At 42.6% G+C, this 24,428-nt stretch overlaps 1 protein-coding gene across 4 annotated transcripts in view; it reads right to left on the bottom strand.

The window, feature by feature from the left end:
* TRIM2 (tripartite motif containing 2) overlaps positions 1-24,428 on the bottom strand; it is a 186,054-nt gene that overhangs the window by 159,810 nt on the left and 1,816 nt on the right. The window lies entirely within an intron of this gene.

The raw sequence follows: 24,428 nt of genomic DNA, 5'->3' as shown, positions 1-24,428 counted from the left end.
GCATTGTGAATCTCTAAGAGAAGGCTATAGGATGCATGAGTCTCAAATTTTTTCGACCAGGAGTCATTCTGTATTATCCCCTGCCTTAAAGCCAACATCTCAAGGAACCAGAAACACTGTTTATTAGCTAGCATAGTGAGCTTTTCAACAAAATAGGCATTTTTACCCTCTCTCAACTGCAAAATAAGTGTTACTTCTGTTTCACTATAAGCACAGGAGGCAGCCAGAAGGCACTAGAGCCTTTATTCTGACTCAAGGTATTCTCTTCAGTTTTGTTTTTTTTTTTAATCGTTTGTTCTCTTAGACAAAAGCCACGTGAGGGATTAATCTTCAAGTACAGTAACTGGTCATCGACGAGTGGATCTCCTACAGTCCACAGAGTTCGGCGTGGGGTTGGGGCGCTGGGGGTGCAAGCTTGAGATGGCAGGGGGTTACGGAACCTACAGCCTGCACATCACCCCCTGTGCTAACCGAACTGCATTACGAGACAGGGCCAGCCTGACCTCTCAGTGGGGCTCTTGGGTCCCAGATTTTATGGAGGCTGCCAGGAGCCAACCTGTCTTCTGAAGAGGACTTGATTTGGTAGAAACTGCTAATCATGGTCAGGTGCGGTGGCTCACAGCTGTAGTCCCAGCACTTTGGGAGGCCGAGGTGTGCAGATTGCTTGAGCCCAGGAGTTTGAGAGTGGTCTGGGCAAACTGGTGAAATCCTATCTCTACAAAAAATACAAAAATTAGCCAGGCTTGGTGGTGTGCACCTGTAGTCCCACCTACTTGTGAGGCTGAGGTGGAAGGATTACTGGAGTCCTGGAGGTGGAGGTTGCAGTGAGCCAAGACCGCCCCACTGCACTTCAGCCTGGGTGACAAGATCGAGACTCCATCAAGGAAGAGAGGAAAGAAAGAAAGAGAAAGAAAGTAGAGGAAGGAAGGAAGGAAGGAGGGAGGGAGGGAGGGAAAGAAGGAAGGAAGGAGGGAGGGAGGGAGGGAGGGAAGGAAGGAAGGAGCGAGCCACCATCCATTCTCCCTTTCTTCCATATTCTAGGACTCCTGATTTTTTTTTTTTTTTTTTTTTTTTTTTTTTTTTTGGAGAAGGAGTCTTGCTCTGTTGCCCAGGCTGGAGTGAAGTGGCATGATCTCAGCTCACTGCAGCCTCTGTCTCCTAGGTTCAAGTGATTCTCCTGCCTCAGCCTCCTGAGTAGCTGGGATTACAGGCATGTGCCACCATGCCTGGCTAATTTTTGTATTTTTAGTAGAGACAGGGTTTCACCGTGTTGGCCAGGCTGGTCTCAAACTCCTGATCCACCCACCTTGGCCTCCCAGAGTGCTGGGATTACAGGCATGAGCCACTGCGCCCAGCCAGACTCCTGTTTTTTAAGTGGACCTAGGAATACCCAGAATAAAGACTTCATTTCCTGGTTGCTGTGCAGCTATCTGTGGTCATGAGACTATATTTTTGCCAATGGGGTGTACATGAAAATACTGAGTGACAACTTTCACCGAACCTCGTCCTATGACAAGAGCCAGCAGGAGCCCTTTTGTTCCCTTCCCCATTTTCTTCAAGCCTTTCCCTTCCTGCCAGCTGGAAGGTAGGAAATGGCTGGTACTTAGCCATGCTAGCTCCTGAGGCGGAAGCCAGTTGCTGGGGATTCTCCAACAACAAAAGAGATGCAGCTGAGACCTGGCAACTTTATGAACTAGACTGCTCATCTGGAAGGTTCCTTCTACTTAAAGAGAAGTAAACCTCACTCTTGATTAAGCTATTTTCATGGGTTTTCTGTCACAGCTGAATTAAGTCTTAACTAATACAATAAATAGCACGTAGGCTAGGTGCGGTGGCTCACGCCTGTAATCACAGCAATTTGGGAAGCCAAGGTGGGTGGATCTCCTGAGGTCAGGAGTTCGAGACCAGCCTGGCCAACATGGCGAAACCCTGTCTCTACTAAAAATTCAAAAATTAGCTGGGTGTGGTGGCACACACCTGTGGTCCCAGCTACTTGGGAGGCTGAGGCTCAAGAATCGCTTGAACCTGGGAGGTGGAGGTTGTGGTGAGCCGAAATTGTGCCACTGCACTCCAGCCTGGGCAACAGAGTGAGACTCTGTCATAAAAATAAAATAAAATAAAAATAAGCAATAAGTAGCACATGAAATTTTTCTTATTGGGAAATAATTTTAAACCTACAGGAAAATTGCAAGAATAATGCAGAGAACTCTGGTATACTCTTGACTTAGATTTAGCTGTTGTTAACATTTTGCCACATTTGCTTTATCATTCCTTTTTTTTTTTTTGAGACAGGATCTCACTCTGTCGCCCAGTCTGGAGTGCAGTAGTTTAACCAGAGCTCACTGCAGCCTCAACATTTTGGACTCAAACAATCCTCCTGCCTCAGCCTCCCTAGTAGCTGGAATACAAGTGCACACCACCGCACTTGGCTAATTTTTTATTTTTTGTAGACATGAGGTCGCACTATGTTGCTCAGGCTGGTCTCAAACTCCTGGGCTTAAGTAACCCACCTGCCCCTGCCTCTTCCTCCCAAAGTGCTAAAATTATAGGCAGAAGCCACTGTGCCTGGCCCTGCTTTATCGTTCTTAATATCTTTCTCTTCACACACACATATAAAAATTTTAACCATCTTAGTGTGAAGTGCATATATCGTGCCCCTTTACTCTTAAAAAAAATTTTTTTTTTTAGAGGTGGAGTCTCACTATGTTGCCCAGGCTGGAGTGCAATGGCTATTCACAGGCACGATCAGGGTGCACTACAGCCTCAAACTCCTGGGCCCCACTGATTCTCTCGCCTCAGCCTCCTAAGTATGGGACTACAGGTGCATACCAGAGCACTCAGCTGCCCCTTTACTCTGAAATACCTTAATGTGTATTTCCTAAGAATTCCCACATAACCAGTTATCAAATTCAGGAATTTTCACAATACAGCACTCTTACCTAATCTATAGTCCATATTCCAACTTCACCAATTATCCCAATAATGTCCTTTCCAGTCCAGGATCCAATCAGGATCACACACTTAATTGTCATGTCTCAGATATCACTTTTTAAAAGAGTATTTTGTAAAAAGAAAGAGGAGAAAACTCCAAATTAAAAAGACATCATGTTGTTTGCATATGTAGCCTATTGCCACTTTGACCTCCTTACTCTTCAAAATTCACCATCCACCTTCCTCCTGCTATTCAACTCCACCCAGGCCCTGTCCATGGAAGCTTCCTGAGTGTGTTTTCCTAGATTGCCATGCACCCCCTCCCCCTGCAGTTTCCCAATCCTGTTCAGAGAGTCCAGTCTCGGTGAAGGTCACTGTCACGGCAGTGTGAGAGTTCTTGCATTGCTCAAGGATAGGGAATATCCGGCTGTGCACATCCCTTCCGATAACTGCCCAAGGAAATCAGTACACTGGAAAAAAAACCGCACCAGTTGGGGCCAGGCGCGGTGGCTCAAGCCTGTAATCCCAGCATGTTGGGAGGCCGTGGCGGGTGGATCACGAGGTCAGCAGTTCGAGACCAGCCTGACCAACATGGTGAAACCCCGTCTGTACTAAAAATACAAAAAAATTAGCTGGGCGTGGTGGCAGGTGCCTGTAATTCCAGCAACTTGGGAGGCTGAGGCAGGAGAATCGCTTGAAACCAGAAGGTGGAGGTTGCAGTGAGCCGAGATTGCTCCACTGCACTCCAGCCTGGGCAATAAGAGCAAAACGTCTCAAAAACAAAACAAAAACAACAACAAAAGAACTGCAGCAGTTGACAAAGAGGTGGGAACTTGGATCATCTAAGCCTCCCGAATGGAAGCAGCCATTAAACGGTTACTTGTGTTCTGTTCACATACAGTGGCAATCACTATCTTGCCATGTATTTGATAAAGATGGCTGAGGAGATATGATTTACTCATCCTTGAGAGTTTATTTTCCTCTTACCTATCTTTATGGCAAGAACTAGGCTTGCTAATGGCCTTTTATTCACATACTGCAGAGCTCTCTCTAGCATCACTGAGCTTATTCTTCAGGCAGTAGTCAATTGCCTGCCTTTATAACAAAGAGAAACATAATTTTTTAAACTAATGAAATTTAGTGAGATGAATAATTGGTGAGTATATTGCTGCTGAAATCACCGCCCTGCTCTCAGGAAACTGTTCTGGAAGAATCCTGGTGCTGGCAGGTTGGCCGCAGCCCTGGGAAAGGGCAGCCTGTCTGATCTGTGGGCGACAAGGCCCTGCTCCTTTGCACACCTGGTGGGGGCAGGGGGCCTGACCAGGAGCCACAGAAGCCCCCACACTAACAGCGGGTACTGGGAGGTCTGGGAGGTGCTTATGTCCTTCTCTCTCTGTTCACCCTAAGTCTCAGGACTGATTCCTGGATCTTATACCAGGAGAAGAAAGAAAGAGGGAAGGGATAGAAAGGTCTGGCTTTCCTGGCAAATGGAATGCATCAGCCACACTTTCAGGGAGGGCCACCGTTCTTACACTTCTGGTGACTCTAAGTCAATGGCACTGCCACATCTTCAAACTGCAGTGCCATTGACTTAGAATCACCAGAAGTGTAAGGAGAAGGAGAAATAAAACCCAAAGGCAATGCGGGGGTTTCCACTGAAAATGGTGCTGTCGTTAAGGTGACAGCCCTTGGATGCTAGACCTCAGACCTTTGCTGCTGGGTGGTGCTCTGCCATCGGGCACTTCAGGCACCCACGAGGGCTACTCCCACCCGGTCACCTGGGGCATCTGCTACTGTCCCTCCTGTGGCCACCTTGAGAATGTGTCGCTTGCATTTCCTTTTGCTTTTATGTATTTATTAATTATTATTATTATATTTTGAGACACAGTCTCACTTTGTCACCCAGGATAGACCGCAGTGGCGCGATCTTGGCTCTGCAACCTCTGCCTCCCAGGTTCAAGCGATTCTTCTGCCTCAGCCTCCTGAGTAGCTGGGACCACAGGCATGTGCCACCACACCCGGCTGATTTTTGTATTTTTAGTAGCGATGGGGTTTCTCCATGTTGGTCCGGCTGGTCTCAAACTCCTGACCTCAGGGATCCACCCGCCTTGGCCTCCCAAAGTGCAGGGATTACAGGTGTGAGCCACCACGCCCGGCCTTATTATTATTATTATTATTATTATTATTTTGAGATGGAGTTTTGCTCTGTCACCCAGGCTGGAGTGCAATGGCGCGATCTGGGATTACAGGTGTGAGCCACCGTGTCTGGTCTATTTTTTAATTTAAGAAAATTTAAATAGAGGTAGGGGCTCACCATGTTGGCCAGGCTGGTCTCAAACTCTTGGCCTCAGGCAATCCTCCAGACCCCAAAGTGATGGGATTACAGGCGTGAGCCACTCCATGCCTGGACTTTCTGGGCTTTGAACCTGATAGTGCAGACACCAGTGCTCTGCCTTCTGGGCCCTTCCAGCACTCCCTCCTCAACCCCTAAGCCTTGAGTGTGCAAAGGCACAACTGCAGGCAAGGATGATGAGAGACACCTAAACCCAGGCCGAAAGGTGTCACTTTGCACTCCAGCCACATCCCCATGCCATTAGCTGGTAAGGAAATTTTTGAAACCTGGTTAAATCAGGGGTGATAACATGACATCAATCATTTTGCACTGTGCCCAAGTTAAAATCCATTCTCTTCCCAAGCCCCTGGGGATGTGGCCCCAAGGATCCCTTCTACCTCCCACATTCATGCACTGTGCTTGTTTCTCTGGCTGTAACTCACTGAGCCCTTTGCTGTCTCTGTCTTGAGCCCTTGTTTCTTCTGCCTGGAACCCTGCTCTCCAGATCTTCATTACTGAGGCCTCAAAATGTTACTGCTTCACTCCTTCTCGAACTACCCCCTCTAAAGCCACCACCTCCCTCCCCTGATCCTGGTTATTCTCTATGTTCCTATCCTGTTTTATGGCCACTCATCACTTTCCAGCAGACAGGGCACTGGGATACCACTGTATCTCCAGCATCGGGCACAGGGCGGGCACACAGTGGGCATTCAGTACACATTTGCGCTGAATGAACAATTATGATCTAACCGAGAATTCCCAAATCTCCTGAAAATTGAGCATCAACTCCCTTCCAGGAAGTGTTTCTAGAGTCAGTTAAAAATCACTGTAATAGGCCGGGCGTGGTGGCTCATGCCTGTAATCCCGGCACTTTGGGAGGTCGAGGCGGGCGGATCACGGGGTCAGGAGATCGAGACCATCCTGGCTAACATGGTGAAACCCCGTCTCTACTAAAAATACAAAAAATTAGCCGGGCGCGGTGGCGGGCGCCTGTAGTCCCAGCTACTCGGGAGGCTGAGGCAGGAGAATGGCGTGAACCCAGGAGGTGGAGCTTGCAGTGAGCCAAGATGGCACCACTGCACTCCGGCCTGGGCGAAAGAGCAAGACTCTGTCTCAAAAAAAAAAAAAAAAAAAATCACTATAATAAACAAATGCCGTGGTTTCCAAAAAAAAAAATTACTATCATAAAAGGGGAGGTGAAACTATGAGAGAAAATACAAGAGACATAACCAAATACAATGTGTACATAATTTCCATTCTGATTCCACAAACTAACTGCAGAAAGACACCTTTGAGGTAATCAATTTGAATATGGGCTAGGTATTACATTATATTTAAAAATTATTGTTAATGTTAGGTATAATAATTCCATGGTGGTTACTTTTTAAAAACCCTTATCTGTTAGTTATCCATAGTGACATGAATCAACGTATCTGAGATTTGCTTTAAAATACATTAGCAAAAAAAAAAAAAGCCCCAAAACCAAAATATGGCAAAAAGCTGGGATGCGGGGAGGGACAAGGTTGGCAAAATGTTGGTAACTGTTGACACTGAATTTGGATTCATGGAGGTTTCATGCTCTTTCTACCTTTGTGTAATTTTCCAATTTTCCAAAGAAACATATTTTAAATGTCACTGAAGCCCTTAAACCAGGACGTACCATCTTTTTTTCCATTAACCAATCCAATTCATATATATATATTGTTTTGTTTTGTTTTGTTTTGTTTTGTGTTTTTGAGATGGAGTCTCACTCTGTTGCCTAGGCTAGAGTGAAATTATGTGATCTCAGCTCACTGCAAACTCTGCCTCCTGGGTTCAAGTGATTCTTCTGCCTCAGCCTCCCAAGTAGCTGGGATTACAGGCACTCGCCACCATGCCTGGCTAATTTTTGTATTTTTAGTGGAGACAGGGTTTCACCATGTTGGTCAGGCTGGTCTGGAACTCCCAACCTCAGGTGATCCACCTGCCTCGCCCTCCCAGATTGCTGGGATTACAGGCGTGAGTCACCATGCCTAGCCCCAATTCATACTGATTGAAACTTTGCTGTGTTAAAGTGTGCTGGTAGGATTTGTGAGAGGTGCAGAGCTACATCAGATATGATCAAATCTCAAATATGTACAGGATAAGTATCTATAGTAGTTTACATTTGGCCACCTGGGCATGGAAAATGCTGACCCTTCCCAGATCCTGGATATGCTGATTCAACAAACTCTTGGGACCTGCTGTCCCACAGCCTCGGTTCTAAGGCTGACAACCCATCCTTACTAAAAAAGGGAAGGTGGGACTATGAAAGCTATCTTGGGAAAGCCACTTACTTTTTCTAGATCTCCATTTCCTCATTTATAAAAAGCAGCTAATGGTAGTTATGAGTGTAAAGTAAGATAATAATAGTCTTAGCCTGGTGCCTGCCAAGTCTATCACTCAGGTGTCAGTGGTTATAGCTAACATCACATCTAGTTGGGCAGCCCACCAGTAGCCCTTTGTGTGATTAGAAAAAGGTGTCCGTTTCTCAGGGCTGGCATAGCCCTCAACAGGGTGAAGGGCTTGATGAGCAAAGGGACAGCTGTTTTTACCCCCTGACTAAGCTGCCTGGCATAGGGTTCAATCTGGACATCATATACAGCACCTCTGAGTAGGTTTCCCAGGCTCACCTCATCCCCACCAAATTTCCCAAGAGGAGTAAAAGCTCCAGGGCTTGCCTACAATTTAGCATGCGGGTGAATGTGCTCAGCATTCAAAAAGCAGTTGTGTGGTACTAACCAGCTTGTGCTTGGGGGTTGCTGTGGCATAACTGCAGGATTTTTTAAAAAAGCAACCATGAGGCAGATGCTTTGCAACTAATCTGCTCCCTGCCGCCACCCCCAATATCACCCCTTTTATAGCCACAATGCCCTGCACCATCAGCCCGAAGCTAACCAGGCTGGGGTCCAGTTAAACATGCCACTCCTAGTGTTCAAGGGATACCAGACAATTATATTGATTAGTTTAAAAACATATTCTAATGAACATATTCATATTCACTGAAAAGTGGTGATAGAGATAGTAACTAATTTATCAATGTAGATTAACTTGTTTGTTACAATCAGAATGAAAGTTACTGTATAACTGAGGTTGATTAAACCTTGTCTTGTCTCTTACCCTTCATTCTCCTTCTCCACCTCCCTTTTCCCCCTCTTCCTCCTCCTTCTCCTTCTTCTTCAGTAAAAAGGCTAACACTGTTATCCTCAACAATCAGGCCATTCACTTCAGCATGTATTTTGCTATGCAGTGGATTGAAATGTACCATCCACATCCCAGCTGCAGGCGCCATTAATACATCCATGGATGGCCACACAAGTGCACATCTGTTTTTTAGATGCAGATGAAGCTAGAATGTGCCTGATTGTGTAGACGGCCATTGTGGAGAGACACGTGCCTCACTCACACAAAGTGCTGTGCTGTAGAGGAAAATGAACGTGGTTCACGTATCCCATATTTAGGCATGGAAAGATGCCACACGTAGACATTTGGAAATCTTGAAAATTCAAATACATTCCAATTATAGACTATGCGCAAGTCTGGAGGAATATTTCACAAGGTTGATTCTTTTGTCAATGTTAGAGTGAAGAATCACAGAGAGCTTTCATCAATATTAAAATCTTTACAAATTCTATGACTTAATTTTTTTTTTAGTAAAACATCATATAAATACATATACATTCATATATACAATATACACACACATACAGTTGTATACATTTACAAAACTTGAAATACGCCAGAAAAATGATAGGTCAAAAAAATGCTACCTCAAATAGGCAAGTGAAATTAAATCAAAAGTCACATACCAAGGTAGATCATAAGAAGAAGAGCATATTACACAGTTTATCTTGGAATAATCTGATAACTAAGCCTGCTGTCTCCCAGGAAACAAATGTAGGGAACTGCTAAATAAAGCAAACTGGATACATTAAATGTGTACATTAAAGCATGGTGTGGGAGTCTACATTTTCCGAGGCAGGTCAGTCACAGCAAAGTTTCTTTCAAGACTCTGCCTGAAATATTGGCCCCAAGTGTGTCATAAGTAACAGCCTCTCCACTCTTCAATATGTATCAAGTTCTTGAAGAGAACAAGATATCTCCACTGTGGAAGCATTTTTTAAATCAAATGAAACTCTTAAAGAATTTTGAATAAGTGCTAGGTTAGAGCTGAGAAGAATCAACACTATGAGAATGTATTTTAAAGACTTTTTTTTTTAGATAAGTCTCGCTCTGTCGTCCAGGTGGGAGTGCAGTGGTACAATCAGCTCACTGCAGCCTCGGCCTCTCAAGCTCAAGTGATCCTCCCACCTCAGCCTCCTGAGTATCTGGGACTACAGGCATGTGCCACCATGCCCAGCTATTGATTGATTGATTGATTGATTGATTAGTAGAGACAGGGTCTTGCTATGTTGCTCAGGCTGGTCTTGAACTCCTAAGCTCAAGTAGTCCCTCCCAAAGTGCTGGGATTACAGGTGAGTGTCAACACACCCAGCCTTAGAGAACTTCTAAAAATGCAATTAAACCAACTGCTATATACAAATATGCTTTCTAATTTAAGAAACACTATTTTATATCTTTATGCCTACTCAACTGATTTTCTTTGATTTTTTTTTTTCAGAAAAACTTCTTTGACACTCCCTTCCCTCCCCGCCCAACTGGTTTTATTTGAGAAAATGAAAAAAATGTTTCGAGTTATTTCCCATAAAGTCTCTACAGTGTTAATCCCAGGCAATCATGATTATCTAATTTGTTGTTATTAAGATCATTTTCATCTAATTCTGTGGTTCCCAGTGCCTGCCTTTGGTCACTGCCTGTCTTTGGTCAATTTTTCTCTAGTTCCAAAGCAATAAATGCTCTTTGCAAAAATTCATATAACATCCTACCACAGAGAAATCATTACTTAACAATTTAGTATCATTCCAGACGGTTTCCTAGGAAAACATATTATCAAAACAGTGCTTATTAAAACAAAACAATTTATGTAATTTATTATTTATTTTGCCTTCTTACCAAGAATATATCATGGATAACTTTCCTTATAGAAATACTTAGTTCTATACGCTCATTTGTGTGTGTGTGGTTGCATAGCATGCTATTTTATGAATGTAGCACAATTGATTTAACCAATTCCCTAATGTAGGTAAATGAATATAAACAAATGCAAAAAAAAAAAAATCCTTGTACACACACCTTTGTAAATTTTTCCTGTTTAAAATGTTTACTTATAAGTAGCTGGCTACATTTTCTCTATTTTTAAAAATCATAAATAAACCAATAATTAATTAATGGCAAAGAAACTGGCAAATGAGCCTCAGAAAGTACATGTTTTTATATTTCACATTATCCAACACTTATGTACTTTACCATTTCCTGTGCTTCCAAGTCAGAAAGTCTGCAGAAGAGAAATTCTGGGCAGAGGGATTCAGGATCACTTTCAGCAACCCCTGGAAGCCTAGGACCCTGGTGGACAGAACCCCATGCCTGTGTCCTTTAAATTAGGCACTGTTTGTGAAGGTTTGACCAAAATCTGCAGCTCTTTTCTCCTGCACTTTTCTCCAGGCAATTGCTCTTCTCCTTCCAGTTACTGTGGCGGGTGTAGGAGTCACTGCACCCCCATAGTTTTATACTTGTCCCAGAGGCAAAGGGAATTAAGAGGTGAGAAAGATACCATGCTATTTCTAAGTATGGTGGTAAACTGAAAATAAATAACTTGGTAAGACTGCGAGAGTAAAGTCAAACATGAAAACTGAGTAAGACTTCAAAATAAACATTGTTTCTTTGCCATTTTGTTGGACAGTTTTTGATCTTTTTGTAATATAAAATGTTCATTCAGGACTTCTTTCCATGTTGCAACTTGCCATTGCGTCATCCTCAAATCATGGTATGTTTTTCAATGGGTTATTTGTTTAGAGACTTTTTTCCTTTTCTTATTGCCAAATTCTGTGAACAATGAATTACTTCAGTGGGAAACACCATACCATCTTCGCGGCAAGATCATGTGTGCAATTGTATTCCTTTGTGCTTTCATTGGTTTGGTTATGTGTTATAAAAGAAAGCATTCTTACAGTACAAAACTGATAGACCGTGATGAAAAGAAATGAAATCCAAATGTGTTCTTTACCTCCCTGGACACTGTGGTATTCACCTTTAGTGTGGAGTCACCAACTGCAGGGCTTAGGGAACTTGACCAAGGTCATGCAACTAGTAACTAGCAGAGCCGGGATTTAAACTCAAACATTCTGGCTGTAGGGTCCATACTCTTGAGATCACCATGTGGCTAATTATACCACACACACCCTGCCAGCCCTGTGGTTAAGTAAAATGCTGAAAAATTAACAGCCTCTACTCAAGAGGAGAAATTTAATCTGAGGTCTCCAGACAGACCCCTGGGAGGTGGAAGCATACCAAACCGAAAGCTGGAGACTAAAGTGAAGTCTGTATACTGAATGGTAGGCGTTTCAGATTCTGTTCCATTTCATGCTCCTAGAATGGTGGAAGTCACTTTTATCTACCCAAAGCAGAAGTATTCTTAGGAGTCTTCTTAGTCTTAGAAGAAACTGAATGGTCCCATTAAAGAAAAATACATCTGGGCATGGTGGCCTAAGCCTCTGTAGTCCCACCTACTAGGGAGGCAGATGCAGGAGGATCACATGAGCCCAGGTTGAGGGTGAGGTTGCAATGAGCTATGATTGTGCCACTGCACTCCAGCCTGGGTGGCGGAGTGAGACCTCATCTCCAAAAAAAAAAAGAAAAAGAGAGAAAGAGAGAGAAAAGGAAGGAAGGAAGGAAGGAAGGAAGGAAGGAAAAGAAAAGAGGGAGGGAGGGAAGGAAGGGAGGGAGGGAGGGAAAAATCCTTCCAGCACTGCCTTTTGGGATCACCCAAAGAAAAACCTAGATTACTGCCAGATCACCCTACAAAGGTCTTGTCCCAGTTACCAAACCCATCAATCACACAAAGACTCCAATCAAGTGTTATAGAACCTCACTCTTAAATACGAATGGACAGTCAGAGATCACTAGACATTTGTGAAAATAAGAAGTCTGAAACAAATAAACAAAAACAAACAAACAGAAAAAAGGAACTCAAAGGACACAGAAACAATACAAGGGGTAGAAGAAAAGTCTTTTAAAATTCACTATATTTAGTATCTTCAGAGCAAAAAAAAAAAGATATTGCATCCATGAAATAAGAACAGGATATTTTTTTAAAAAAGAACAAGGAGTGAGCCCTTGGAAATTGAAAGTTTGAAAAGAAAAGATTTCAATGGCATTAAAGATAAGAAATTAGAGGATCAATCTAAGTGGTGCAGTTTCCAGCCAACTGGAGTTCCAGAAGAGAGAACAGAGAAAAAGGGAGAAGATTAGCAAAGATAAAAATAGAAGACATCTTCCCATAAATGAGAGGCATACATTTCCATATTTACAAGAGCCAAGTGATCAAAATAATTAGTAGAAAAACCCTCAAATCATGGCAAGTCACCATGAAGTATGAGAATACACAGTAAGAAAAAATAGTTCACAAGGAAGGAAAAGGAGAGTGAGGATGGCTATGGAGGACCCAGCATCAATGGTTGAGACTAGAAGGAACACAGGGCATAGAGGAGAGTGGTACAGAATCATGGAATCACCTACAAAATTCTGAAGAGAAACAATTTTTTTACCTGAGGATTCTGTATCTAGCCAAACTAAGAAGCGTCAGGGTAGAATAAATATATTTTGAGACTTTGGGAGGCTTAGATGGGAGGATGCCTTGAGCCTGGGAGTTCGAGACCAGCCTGGGCAACACAGTGAGACTCCATCTCTATAAACAAACAAACAAAAATAGCCAGGCATGGTGGCATGTGTTTGTAGTCCCAGTTACTTGGGAGGCTGAGGCAGGAGGATCACTTGAGCCCAGGAGGTTGAGGCTGCAGTGAGCCATGATCATGCCACTACACTCCAGCCTGGGCAACAGAGTGAGACCCTGTCTCAAAATAAGTAAAAATTTAAAAACTAAAAAGCAAGCGGCTCAAAAATTACCTTCCACGTATCCTTTCTTAAGAAACTACTGGAGGATTTATTTCAGAAAAACAGAATTAAACCAAGCAAGGAAAAGATATGGGGTTCTAGGAAAAGAGAATCTAATATAGAAGAATTACAAAAGCAAGCCCCACACAATAGCATCTTGGAGTGGAAATAAAACCAGTCCAAATTGGGGTGGGATTGAGAACTGAGAGGAAAATCTCAGAGGGAGTGGAGAAGTGGAACCCATAAAGTGTTGGGAATGTTTTGAATGAAACAAAAAACTTTAATAATCATGTGACATATCTGTTGGAGCATTTGAAGAAAACTAACAATAAACCCATAGAAAATCTAGTAGAAAAAAATGAAGTAATAATTAGCTCTGGATAAAACAAAACAAAACAAAAATCCAGCCTATAAAAGGAAACACAACTATAGTAAACTACTTGACTCAGCAGTGACAATATTTACATGGTCCTAGTAATATAAATACAGACGTAATCAAGACTTATACTATAAGTAAGTTATGGGAAAGGAAAGGCAGAAAGTAGAGTGTAGAAGAGAAAGCTAAGTTCTCATCTATTACAACTGAGAGTCAACAGATAATACCAAAAATTTATCAATAATCAGTAGTATATGTATATCCAAGGACATTTCAGGAAGGATATACAGGAGGCTGGTAATACCGGTTGCCTGCCAAGAGAAAATTAGGGAGGCTGGGGACCAGGGTAGGAAAGAGACTTCGATTGTTTTTATCTTTTTTTTTCTTGAATGTTGAACTATGTAAATATATTACTTATTTGAATAAAAGAAGGAAAAATGTAAGAGAAATAGCAGAAAGAAGACAATTTTTAGAAACATGGAAGCAACTAGCAGAAGAATGGCTAAGAATGTTGAAAGGGGCTGTCTTTAGGGAGGAAGCCTCTTTTAGTAAGGAGAAAAGAGACTGCTGTATTTAGATATAAGCTTTTAAAAGTACCATCTTATTTTAAAAAATTAAGTGCATGTGAGCTGGGCATGATGGTATATGCCTGTAAATGTAATCCCAACACTTTGGGAGACTGAGTTGGGAAGACTGCTTGAGGCCAGGAGTCAAAGGTTACAGTGAGCTATGATTGCACAACTGTACTTCAGCTTGGGTGACAGAGGGAGACCCTGTCTCAAAACAAAACAAAACAAAACAATTAAGTGCATGTGTTTATATAAGTAAAAAGTTATTAAAACAAAGTTAGAATATGAGAACTGCTTCTTTTCAGGGAGAAGTTAGCTTAATTGTACAGATAAACTAAATTAGATAAACAAAAACTTGCCATGGTAAGAAATCTGTGCAATCCCAAGCCAACCGAGCAAAATGCTAATACCATTAATAACAGTTTTTTTGTTTTCCCACAACGTTGTCTTAAAAGGTACAGTCTAAAATGGATTTGTATGTGAATAACAAAAATATAGCTTAAATCACAAAGCAGGGATATGTTTCCTAGGCTTCTTTAGTTTGCAGCACATTTTAAGATGTAAATCGGCTGAGCACGGTGGCTCATGCCTGTAATCCCAACACTCTGGGAGGCCGAGGCGGGCAGATCACCTGAGGTCAGGAGTTCGAGACCAGCCTGGCCAACCTGGTGAAACCCCTTCTCTACTAAAAATACAAAAATTAGCCAGGCATGGTGGCACGCACCTATAATCCCAGCTACTCCGGAGGCTGAGGCAGGAAAATTGCTTAAACCTGGGAGGCGGAGGTTGCAGTGAGCTGAGATCATACCATTGCACTCCAGCCTAGGTTACAGAACAAGACTCTGCCTCAAAAAAAAAAAAAAAAAAAAAAGATGTAAATCTAGGTTAGGTGCAGTGGTTCATGCCTATAATTCCAGCACTTTGGGAGGCTGAGGCAGGAAGATAGCTTGAGGCCAGGAGTTCGAGACCAGCCTGGACAACATAGTGAGAACTCATCTCTACAAAAAATAATAAATTAGCCAGGCATGGTGGCTCATGCCTGTAGTTCCAGATACTCAGGAGGCTGAGATGGGAGGATTGCCTGAGCCCAGGAATTGGAGGCTGTAGTGGGCCAAGATTGCGCCCCTGCACTCCAGCCTGGGCAACAGAGCAAGACCGTGTCTCAAAGAAAAAAAATGATGTAAATCTAGAAATGGATCCCATTATAATTTTAGAGAAGCAATAATCTACAAGTTTCAGATATTTACAGTAACCACTGAGTTGCATTAAATCAACTAAACAAAGTAGTCAAATGTGGCTACATATGCTCAGGTAAAGGTTATTTTTTTCCCACAGATTCTTAGAAAAACTAGGGTCTTACATGATAGGATTCCATTTCCAAAAAATCTTACCTCTTCGAAAGACATCCTTTTCACCCTCAGTTCTGGAGAGCATGGTACATGTCCCAACCTGTTTCTTTAATTCACATAATTCAGTGGTAACTGATCACTTGGGCACAAGTGGCCACATGAGAATTCCCCTCAGGTGGCATCTTGGGTTCAAGCCCTATAGTCTGTTGGTGCTGACTCACAGGAAAGAAGAGCTCTTACTATTACTGAGGTGTGGTGTAACTCAAGGCTACAACAGAGGCCAATGCCTGAAGTCCACTTGCTCTGCCACAGTTCAGAAACTACTGTTTCTCATTTACTCATTCACTCATTGTAATGGCTAATTTTATGTGTCTATGTGCCTGAGCCATGCAGTGCCCAGATATTTGGTCAAACATTATTCTGGGTATTTCTATGGGGGTCTTTTTGCCTGAGATTAGCATTTTCATCAGTAAAGCAGATTGCCCTCCATAATGTGGGTGGGTCTTATTTAACTAATGAAGGTGTCACTAGAACAAAAGGATGAATGCTTTCCTGTGTAAGAGAGAACTTTCCAGCAGATGGTCTGTGGACTTCAGCTGAAGCATCAGCTCTTCCTGACTGAAGGCCTTGGAATTGGAACTCTGGCTTTCCTTGGGTCTCTAGCATGCTGCCCCATCCTACAGACTGGACTTGTCTATCTCCATAATCATATGAGCCAATTCCTTATAATAAATCTCTGTATATATCAATATCCATATCATCTATATCTGTATCATCTATATATCTATATGTATATATCTCCCACTGGTTCTGTTTTTCTGGAGAACCCTGACACACTCAATCCAAACCAGTATTTCTTGAAGATGTACTATATGCCAAGCAGTAAGCTAAATGACTAAATGCCAGAATAAAGAGTTAAAACTACAGTCCTTACCCTTGAAAGTTTAGAAATTTGGCAAGAATGCAGACAACAAATAGCTTTTCCTTAAAGTAAGCTGGCCAAATTGGTCCCACGCAGAGAGAATGTACACATGAATTTCATTTAGGAGTTTTATGCTTAATCATAATCAGAGTCTGGCCAAATTTGCTTAAGCACTCATTTTTTTCTAGTGGATGGAAGTTTCCAGTGAAATATTGCAACTTTTTGTTCCCTAATAAGTTAGCCGCAGAGGACAATTGTACATTGATTTGCTCTTGATCCATGGAGCAATCCTTGCTAATGCTTTTGTGTGAGTCTTAGACATAATTGACCACCTTGGAATACTGCCCAATATTCAGTCATCTAGGAAATTTGTTGGACCTGCCTTGTAGCAGTTGGCCTGTGAGAACCAAAGGATACAAAGAAAACTAATAAGTGTACTAGTGTTGTCTGTGAGAGTTCTTTGAACACGAACAACTCACTAAGCAGGGAACTCCAAGGGGAGCAGAATATTCCCAAGGATTCTGCTGTGCATCATGTCATATGCAGAGTATATCAGGAAAAGCAATGGCTTTAAAGTCAGACAGACATGACTCCAACTCCTACACATGCTTTTTAATAGCTAGCGACTTTGCAAAATGTACTCAATCTCTCTAAGTCTCAGTTTTCTCACCTCTAAATGACGACAATAATACCTTTTCATAGGATAACTGTTAAGGCTGAATGGGATCATGCATGCACAGTGACAAGAATGATGCCTACCATATAGCATGTGTGTTCAATTCATGGAGGTTCTTTCTAGCACAAAGCTTTTGTGTATCTTTGATTCATCTCTGTGCTTGTAAAAGCAGTAGGGGCTGGTTATAAACATTTGCTTGCAAAGTGTTTCTGTATAAATACAGTCTCCATCTCAAAATTTAGTATTGCATTTTTAGAACAAACAAGCTATTTTAGTTTAAAGTACAACAAAATCTTTATTCCTTAGAATACTAGAGAATGAGCAGTAAATGGATGTCCGAAGAGGCTGGCCAATGAAGAGTTAACCACATTGGCAAGATGAGCATGCCTAGTCTTCCTCTCCCTCCCAGGGAAACATAAAAATGCAATTGAAAGAACAGAAATTGAAGTCATTATTGTTTGTGAGCCAGAGAGCTAGCTCCCAACCCTCCCCTCCCCTTTTTAAAAATGAAGCCTGGCCAGGCATGGTGGCTCACGCCTGTAACTGCAGCACTTCGGGAGGCTAAAGCAGGAGGATCAGATCACTTGGGCCCAGGAGTTTGAGATCAGCCCCGGGCAACACACAGAGACCCTTGTCTCTATGAAAAAAATAAATTTTAAAAATTAGCCAGGTGTGGTGGTGCATGCCTACAGTCCCAGCTACTTGGGAGGCTGAGGTATAAGGATTGCTTGAGCCTGAGAGGTTGAGGCTGCAGTGAGCCATGATCACACTACTGTACTCCAGCTTGGGCAACAGGGTGGGACCTTGCCTCCAAACAAACAAACAAACAAACATCCCTTGAAGCCTAGATGGCCAGCATGGTGGCTCATGCCTATAATCCCAGCACTTTGGGAGGCTGAAGTGGGAGGATGCCTTGAGGCCAGGAGTTCAAGATCAGCCTGGACAACACAGTGAGTCCCCGTCTCTTTAAAATGAGGCCTGGAAAACTCTAAAAATCCCAGAAGTAGCTCACAAGACTTATTTGTTTCCTTTGGAGAAGCTAATGAGATTGGTGATTTTTGCTAGCCTGTCTCAAAAGCGCTTATTTCTAGAACCTTGAAGCTTTGTTGAATCTCCGATTCATCTTTGTGCTTGTAAAAGCAGTAGAAAAGTGTTAGATAACACAGCTTACTCTACTCAATTATAATGCTTAACAAAGACTAACTCAAGGGAATTAAGGAAAGGGGAGAGGGAAAGCAGGGGAAATTTTCAGAGAAATATTTCACTTAGAAGGTCATAAAAAGATGGTCCAAAACTGCAGTGTAAGGATTGTAACTGACTCATATTCCAAAAATTGCACTAAACAGTTCAGGGAAGTTGTAAAACAGAGATATAACAATGGAAACATTACTCATCACCAAACCAAAAGCATAGCAAAGTTGTAACTCTTACTTAAAATAGCTAAAAATAATGGGTTGTGGGAAAAGAATAATATACTAATGGAAGTAGATGATCCTACGTATTTGATAAATATTTTCAAGTACTGAATTTTTTCAAAGTTTATTTCTCGTGGCATCAAATAGTAGGCATAGCTTATTACATAATTAAACTCAGAGCTACTGTTAGCTCTTCAGAAAGGCTGGAGATAACGCAATGCTGATCATAAACCACATGGTTTACTGACAAACCATCTTGGGAAACAGTCTTCTTACAGATTTAGAAAAGTATATTCAAATTTTCATGAATCTTTTCAAGTATTAAAGTTTGAGTTACAAGCACAGAGAGAAGAAAAAAAAAATCTAAGCAGAGATTCAAATGGTCATATAAGAATGTTTAGGCGGGTGTGGCTCATGCCTGTAATCCTAGCACTTTGGGAGGCTGAGGCTGGAGGATCACTTGAGCCCAGGAGTTCAAGACCAGCATGAACAACATGGCGAGACCCTGTCTCTTCAAAAAATAATTTTAAAAAATTAGCCGAGTGTGGAAGTGCACACTTGTGGTCCCAGCTACTTGGGAGGTTGAGGCAAGAGGACCACTTGAGCCCAGAACCAAGCAGCAGTGACCCATGATCATGTCACTGCACTCCAGCCTCAGCGACAGAGTAAGATACTGTCTCTACAAAAAAAAAAAAAAACCAAAAAAAAAAAAAACAAAGATTTTGTAAAAATTCAATGAACTTCTAATGTAAAGTGGTATAAAAAAGCTTTCACTTCCTAAAGCCACCATAGGGTGGCTTCATATGGTCTTGAGAACAAGTTCAAAGTCCTCGTTCTGATATTGAAGTAAGATAGAGTTCCGTTTTATGTCTTTGTCCTGAAAACAATACTCATCACAGATTAATCATCTGTATGCAATGAACAGTGCTGGACACTTTATATCAATTTTCTTTAATCCTTAGAACAACCTGCAATGGCTCGGTTTTTCATTTACAGATAAGAAAACTGAGACATTGCATCTTAAGCAAATTGCTCAAGGTCACGCACCTTTGAAATACAAACCCCAACCATTGGTCTCCAAGAAGAAAGCCTGTCTTCTTTCTCCCCATATCAAGTGAGTTGCCAAATCCATGCTCATGCAGCCTTTTGAGCCACACTGCTCAAGCTGTTTGCCTTTAGGTGAAAAGTATTTCCACCTTCTCTGCTTACCTTTCCAGTTCTAGATCACCCCTCAAAGACCTAGGGCCAGCACTCATAACCTGATTGTGTCCAAGAATATCAGTTTCCCCTCTCCTAGCCTTGGTGTAGAACAGGCTATCCGCACCACTTGTCCCAGCATTTGATTAGCCAGTCTAGCACTCTACCTGACACTGTCTTTGTTTTATTTTTTATCTGTTTTTTTTTAATTGTACAAATCTTTCTTCTAAACATGATGGCAAAAGCTAATTTTTTAAAATTGTCACATGCTTCCTTTTCTTTTTTCATTCTCAGTAGGAACAAGAGTAATTATTTAACAGATTTAAAGTTTCCCGCATTTTTGTTGCCTATTACGTATCACTATACCTTAGGAGGATAATTTACTTTTTGATTTGTCACTATACAATGATCAAAATAATCTACTTTAAATAAAATTTCCAATGAGATTGTTTTTACAAACCAATTATAGTTCATAGGTTTGCATAATTGAGCTTTACTAATATTCTTATTAATTTAATATAACAAGAATTATTGATCAGGACAGGGATGAATTGAATAGTTGCATTTTAGCCAACAGTATGAAATTTCCCCTTCATTGATTTTTCTGCTACCACCACAACAAGGTTCAAAGCAATAGATTGGGGTTTTACCTTCTCTCTCTGTCCCTGGACACACTTAAGTAGATCTTCTGTTAAGTAGTAAATTTGTCAAAAAGAAAGAGCCAACAGGAAAGCTTTAGAATAGAGAGGCAACCGGGTAAACTACCTCAAGAAAAAACACAAACCGATTATGTAAACCCTGGCTGACAAGCTCATCGGCCAAAATTCTCCATAGAGAACCTGTCATTATCAAGCCAGAAATAGGCAGAGCCTGACATTCCAGGTGCCAGTGCAAAGCAGTGGATGGTATTTAACCACTGCCCTGGACAAGGGGACAGGAATGCTGATCCCCAAGGTTGGTCTCATGCCTGAAAGGAGCATGTAGGAAGAACCTTGTGTGCAGCCCATTTTGGGGCACAGCTGTGAGGCTGCTTAGTGGCTCGAAGCGAGGCACTGTGAGACTGTTAAATGGGCATCAGAGCACCCCACTATTCATCCCCTGCTCCTCGGGGTCTGGTCTAGCTGGGGGCAGAGGGTAATGCAGTGGAATGTGCTAATCTATGATTTCAGGAAAATAATCAACCACGTTTTTCAGGCAGTCACTAAGAGACAGGGAGAGAGATTATGTCAGGGTGGAGCATCTCAGCCTGAGCCTATGGTTTTGGCAACTCAAAATTGGGGCTGATGTGGCTTCTGCTCCTCCAAGAAACATATTTCTGTGTTTGACAACCAGAATCCAACCAAACAGCTGGATCTTACTTCCTTTCCTTTTCCCTGGGCCATTTACACATTCTAACTTCAAAACTCCCCTTCGCTTCTCATTGATAGTGAAATCTTTGGACCACAAGCCAAAGATTTGACTTTGGAGAACCAAGAGGCTGGCAAAAGGACTGGAAACAGCATGGCCATGGCTTTGGGGGTTTCTTTTTTGTGACCTTTGGAGGGGAACCTGACACCTGCTCATAGTCACTCTGGTTTTGCCTGCTTAGCCTGTAGGAACTGAAAACAGGCAGCTGCTTAAGGATGTTGATTTAATTTATATACAGTGCAACCTTGCTAAACAACCCTGTTTTGAACAAAGCTGGCTTCTGTGTATCAGCGCTGGAGTAAGTGCCCATCTCCTCTGCACCACATCTCTGCCACCTTGCACACACAGGTCTCTGTGCCACCCTGGAAGGCTCTCAGTGCCTCATCATTGGGAAGGAAGAGAGGTGTCACCCTGGTCTTAGCACTACAGCAGGGTGGGCAGGCAGGGGCAGGGAATGCTAGAGAGGCAGGTGATCTGCCTTCCTGTTACTTCACCACCTGGCCCCACCATCCAAAGTACAACAGCCCTAACCCACAGGGGAGAGGCAGGGAGAATCCAGTCAACTCTCAGTGCTAGTCCGCCTGGATTTGTTGTACCTCTGGTCAAGATATTCTTGTCTGTGCAGAGAGGTGTCCAGTGCTCCTCTTTGGTGATGGAGACATACTATACTCCATGGCTTGTGTGGCTTAGAGAAGGCTAGAGGGAAATTCAAGAGATGAGTGAACTGGGAATTTTGGAATCTCATTTGTAAGAATCATACTTCAACAATGGTGCTGCTTATAAGCTTATATATATGATCAATCCATACTCCTCCCCTCCCCTGCAAGAGATGGGGCACCAGGAGGCAGCTTCAGGACACGTCCCAGGCCTCCTGAACCCCATTCACCCCATCTCCATCACCAGTGGAGGGAGCAAGGGAGCTGTGAGTGGCGGATGTGGGGGAAGTGGCAGGCGTGGTTAAGAATGGTTAGAATTCTCACTATCTCAGAATCTCCAGGGGGCAGCCTCCTTAATTTACAGCCAGGGGAAGATTAGGGAACTAGAAACGTTCCTTTATTCAAACAATCCAGAGAGATCTATGCAGGGGTAGACACTCGGCCAGGAAGACATGACATGTCTTTAAAAAGACTGAGGCCAAGAGATGTTTCTTCAGGTTAAAAAGAAAGCATCAAATCATAAAACTGAAGCTAGAAGAGGCCCTGGGAGAGCTCCCACTCACACCTGTTACCCACAAAGAAAGCAAAAGTCTGGTTGCGGTTGCCTATCTGGATGGGGGGCCAGCTTCGGCTGGGGTGTTTTGTTCAGCAAGCACGAAACATTTTTAAATGCTTTACCCTTAATTAGTTGCCAACCTCTAAAGATCTGGAGATGTCATATTCATAAACTTAAAAACCAAAAATTCCAGCTTCCCTTGGCAAATCAGAAGATCTGGCAGTCACTGAGCGTGGCTCACAGCTGCCTCCCCAACAAGTGAACCCCAGCAGGTCCTGGCCCTCTTCGGATATCTGTGCTCCCTGCCTGGCCCTGCAGTGGTAGACTTTGTCCTCTTAGGCATGGACCAATGTTTCTCTATCTAGAGTTTTGCCTAGGGAGCTCCTAGAATATATCCATACCTGGGCTCATACCAGTTAAGTCAGAATCTTGGAGTCTGGGGAAGGATCCAGGCTCAGAGGAGTTTTTAAGTCCCCAGGTGATTCTAGCCTGCAGCTAGGGTAAAGAATGGCTGGGCTGGGGCCATGAAAGGCAGATGATAAATTGTTCTCTTCTAGATGCTTCTTGGTGGTTAATTTTACTTTTTCACCATTTTGTAAGTTTTTCATTATATCCAATCAAAATCTGGTTTTCTCTTACTCCATCCTTCTCAGCCCCTCACACATTTGACAGTAACAAAGTCGCCACTCCACCTTCTCTCCCTAAAACAGCCTCGGTTCTTTCAGTTTCTCCTCTTTCTACCTCATTATTTGATTTCCCCATTCTGAACCCCTTCCCTCCAATTTCTGCATATTCTTTTTAAAGTACAGTGGACAAAATTAAGAACAATACCCTAACCATTATTTTATTAGAGTAGAATTCAGTAGAAGTATTTATTTCTAGTTTTGATATGTCATATGTAATATTTCAGAATCACATTTATTTCTTTTAACAACACTTCTACTTAATCATCATCTGGTTTTTATTAACAAGAAACTCCTGTGCAAAAATCTGATAAACCCCCCACTCCGAGATGGAAAACTAAAATTTGGGGCAAATGTTTTCTTTCTTTCTTTGTTTTTTTTTTGAGACGGAGTCTCGCCCTGTTGCCCAGGCTGGAGTGCAATGGTGCGAACTCGGCTCACTGCAACCTCTGCCTCCTGGGTTCAAACAATTCTCCTGCCTCAGCCTCCCTAGTAGCTGGGATTACAGGTGCCCACCATCACGACTGGCTGTTTTTTGTATTTTCAGTAGAGACGGAGTTTCACCATTTTGGCCAGGCTGGTCTTGAACTCCTGACCTCAGGTGATCCGCCTGCCTCAGCCTCCCAAAGTGCTGGGATTACAGGCGTAAGCCACTGTGCCCAGCCAATATGGGGCAAATTTAAGCACCAAATGTCAAGCATTATTTTTGAGGCAGACAGACATCAGTCTTTCCCCAGGGCCATAACCTGATAAATAAAATTAAAGAGACCATATGTGTCCATATGTACACCATATGTATACAAGCAATTGGTTAGTGTATTTTTAGGCAAATTCTAAGCTATACTGATTACTACTTTTCTGAGGATTATTATTTTTTTTTCCACTTTGTAGTCTTTCTGTCTTTTCTACTTGCTCTCATTAAGCCAAACCTCAAATATCAGGTTAAAAGAAAAGCTGCTTGGTGGGAGATGGAATTGGAAGACACGCAGAAATCGTAGCCTATCTCTTAGGCTAGGAGTTAGATATTACTTTGATGGATATCTGATATTATCCTGTTACACCCATTATATAGATGAGGAAACGGAGACCTGGAAAGTTTAAGTAGTTTGTTCACCGTTCAGTGCTCATACTCCCAACACAGGGTCCTGGCTCTGGTAAGCCCCTCTGGGGAAGGTGAGGTCTTCCATTGGCTATCAGCCCCTGACGGTGGAGGCCAGACACCACATCAAGAAACCTGAGCCTCAGAGACTGCAGTAGTTACACTTCAGGTCCCCTAAGAGAAGAGCCTGCCTCTGTATTACATATTTAGGCCTCAGCCAAATCAACACAGA

Source organism: Pongo pygmaeus, chromosome 3 (assembly GCF_028885625.2).
Source record: "Pongo pygmaeus isolate AG05252 chromosome 3, NHGRI_mPonPyg2-v2.0_pri, whole genome shotgun sequence".
Classification (NCBI taxonomy): domain Eukaryota; kingdom Metazoa; phylum Chordata; class Mammalia; order Primates; family Hominidae; genus Pongo; species Pongo pygmaeus.
The sequence above is the reverse complement of the archived record's forward strand: the minus strand, read 5'-3'. Positions and strand labels throughout refer to the sequence as shown.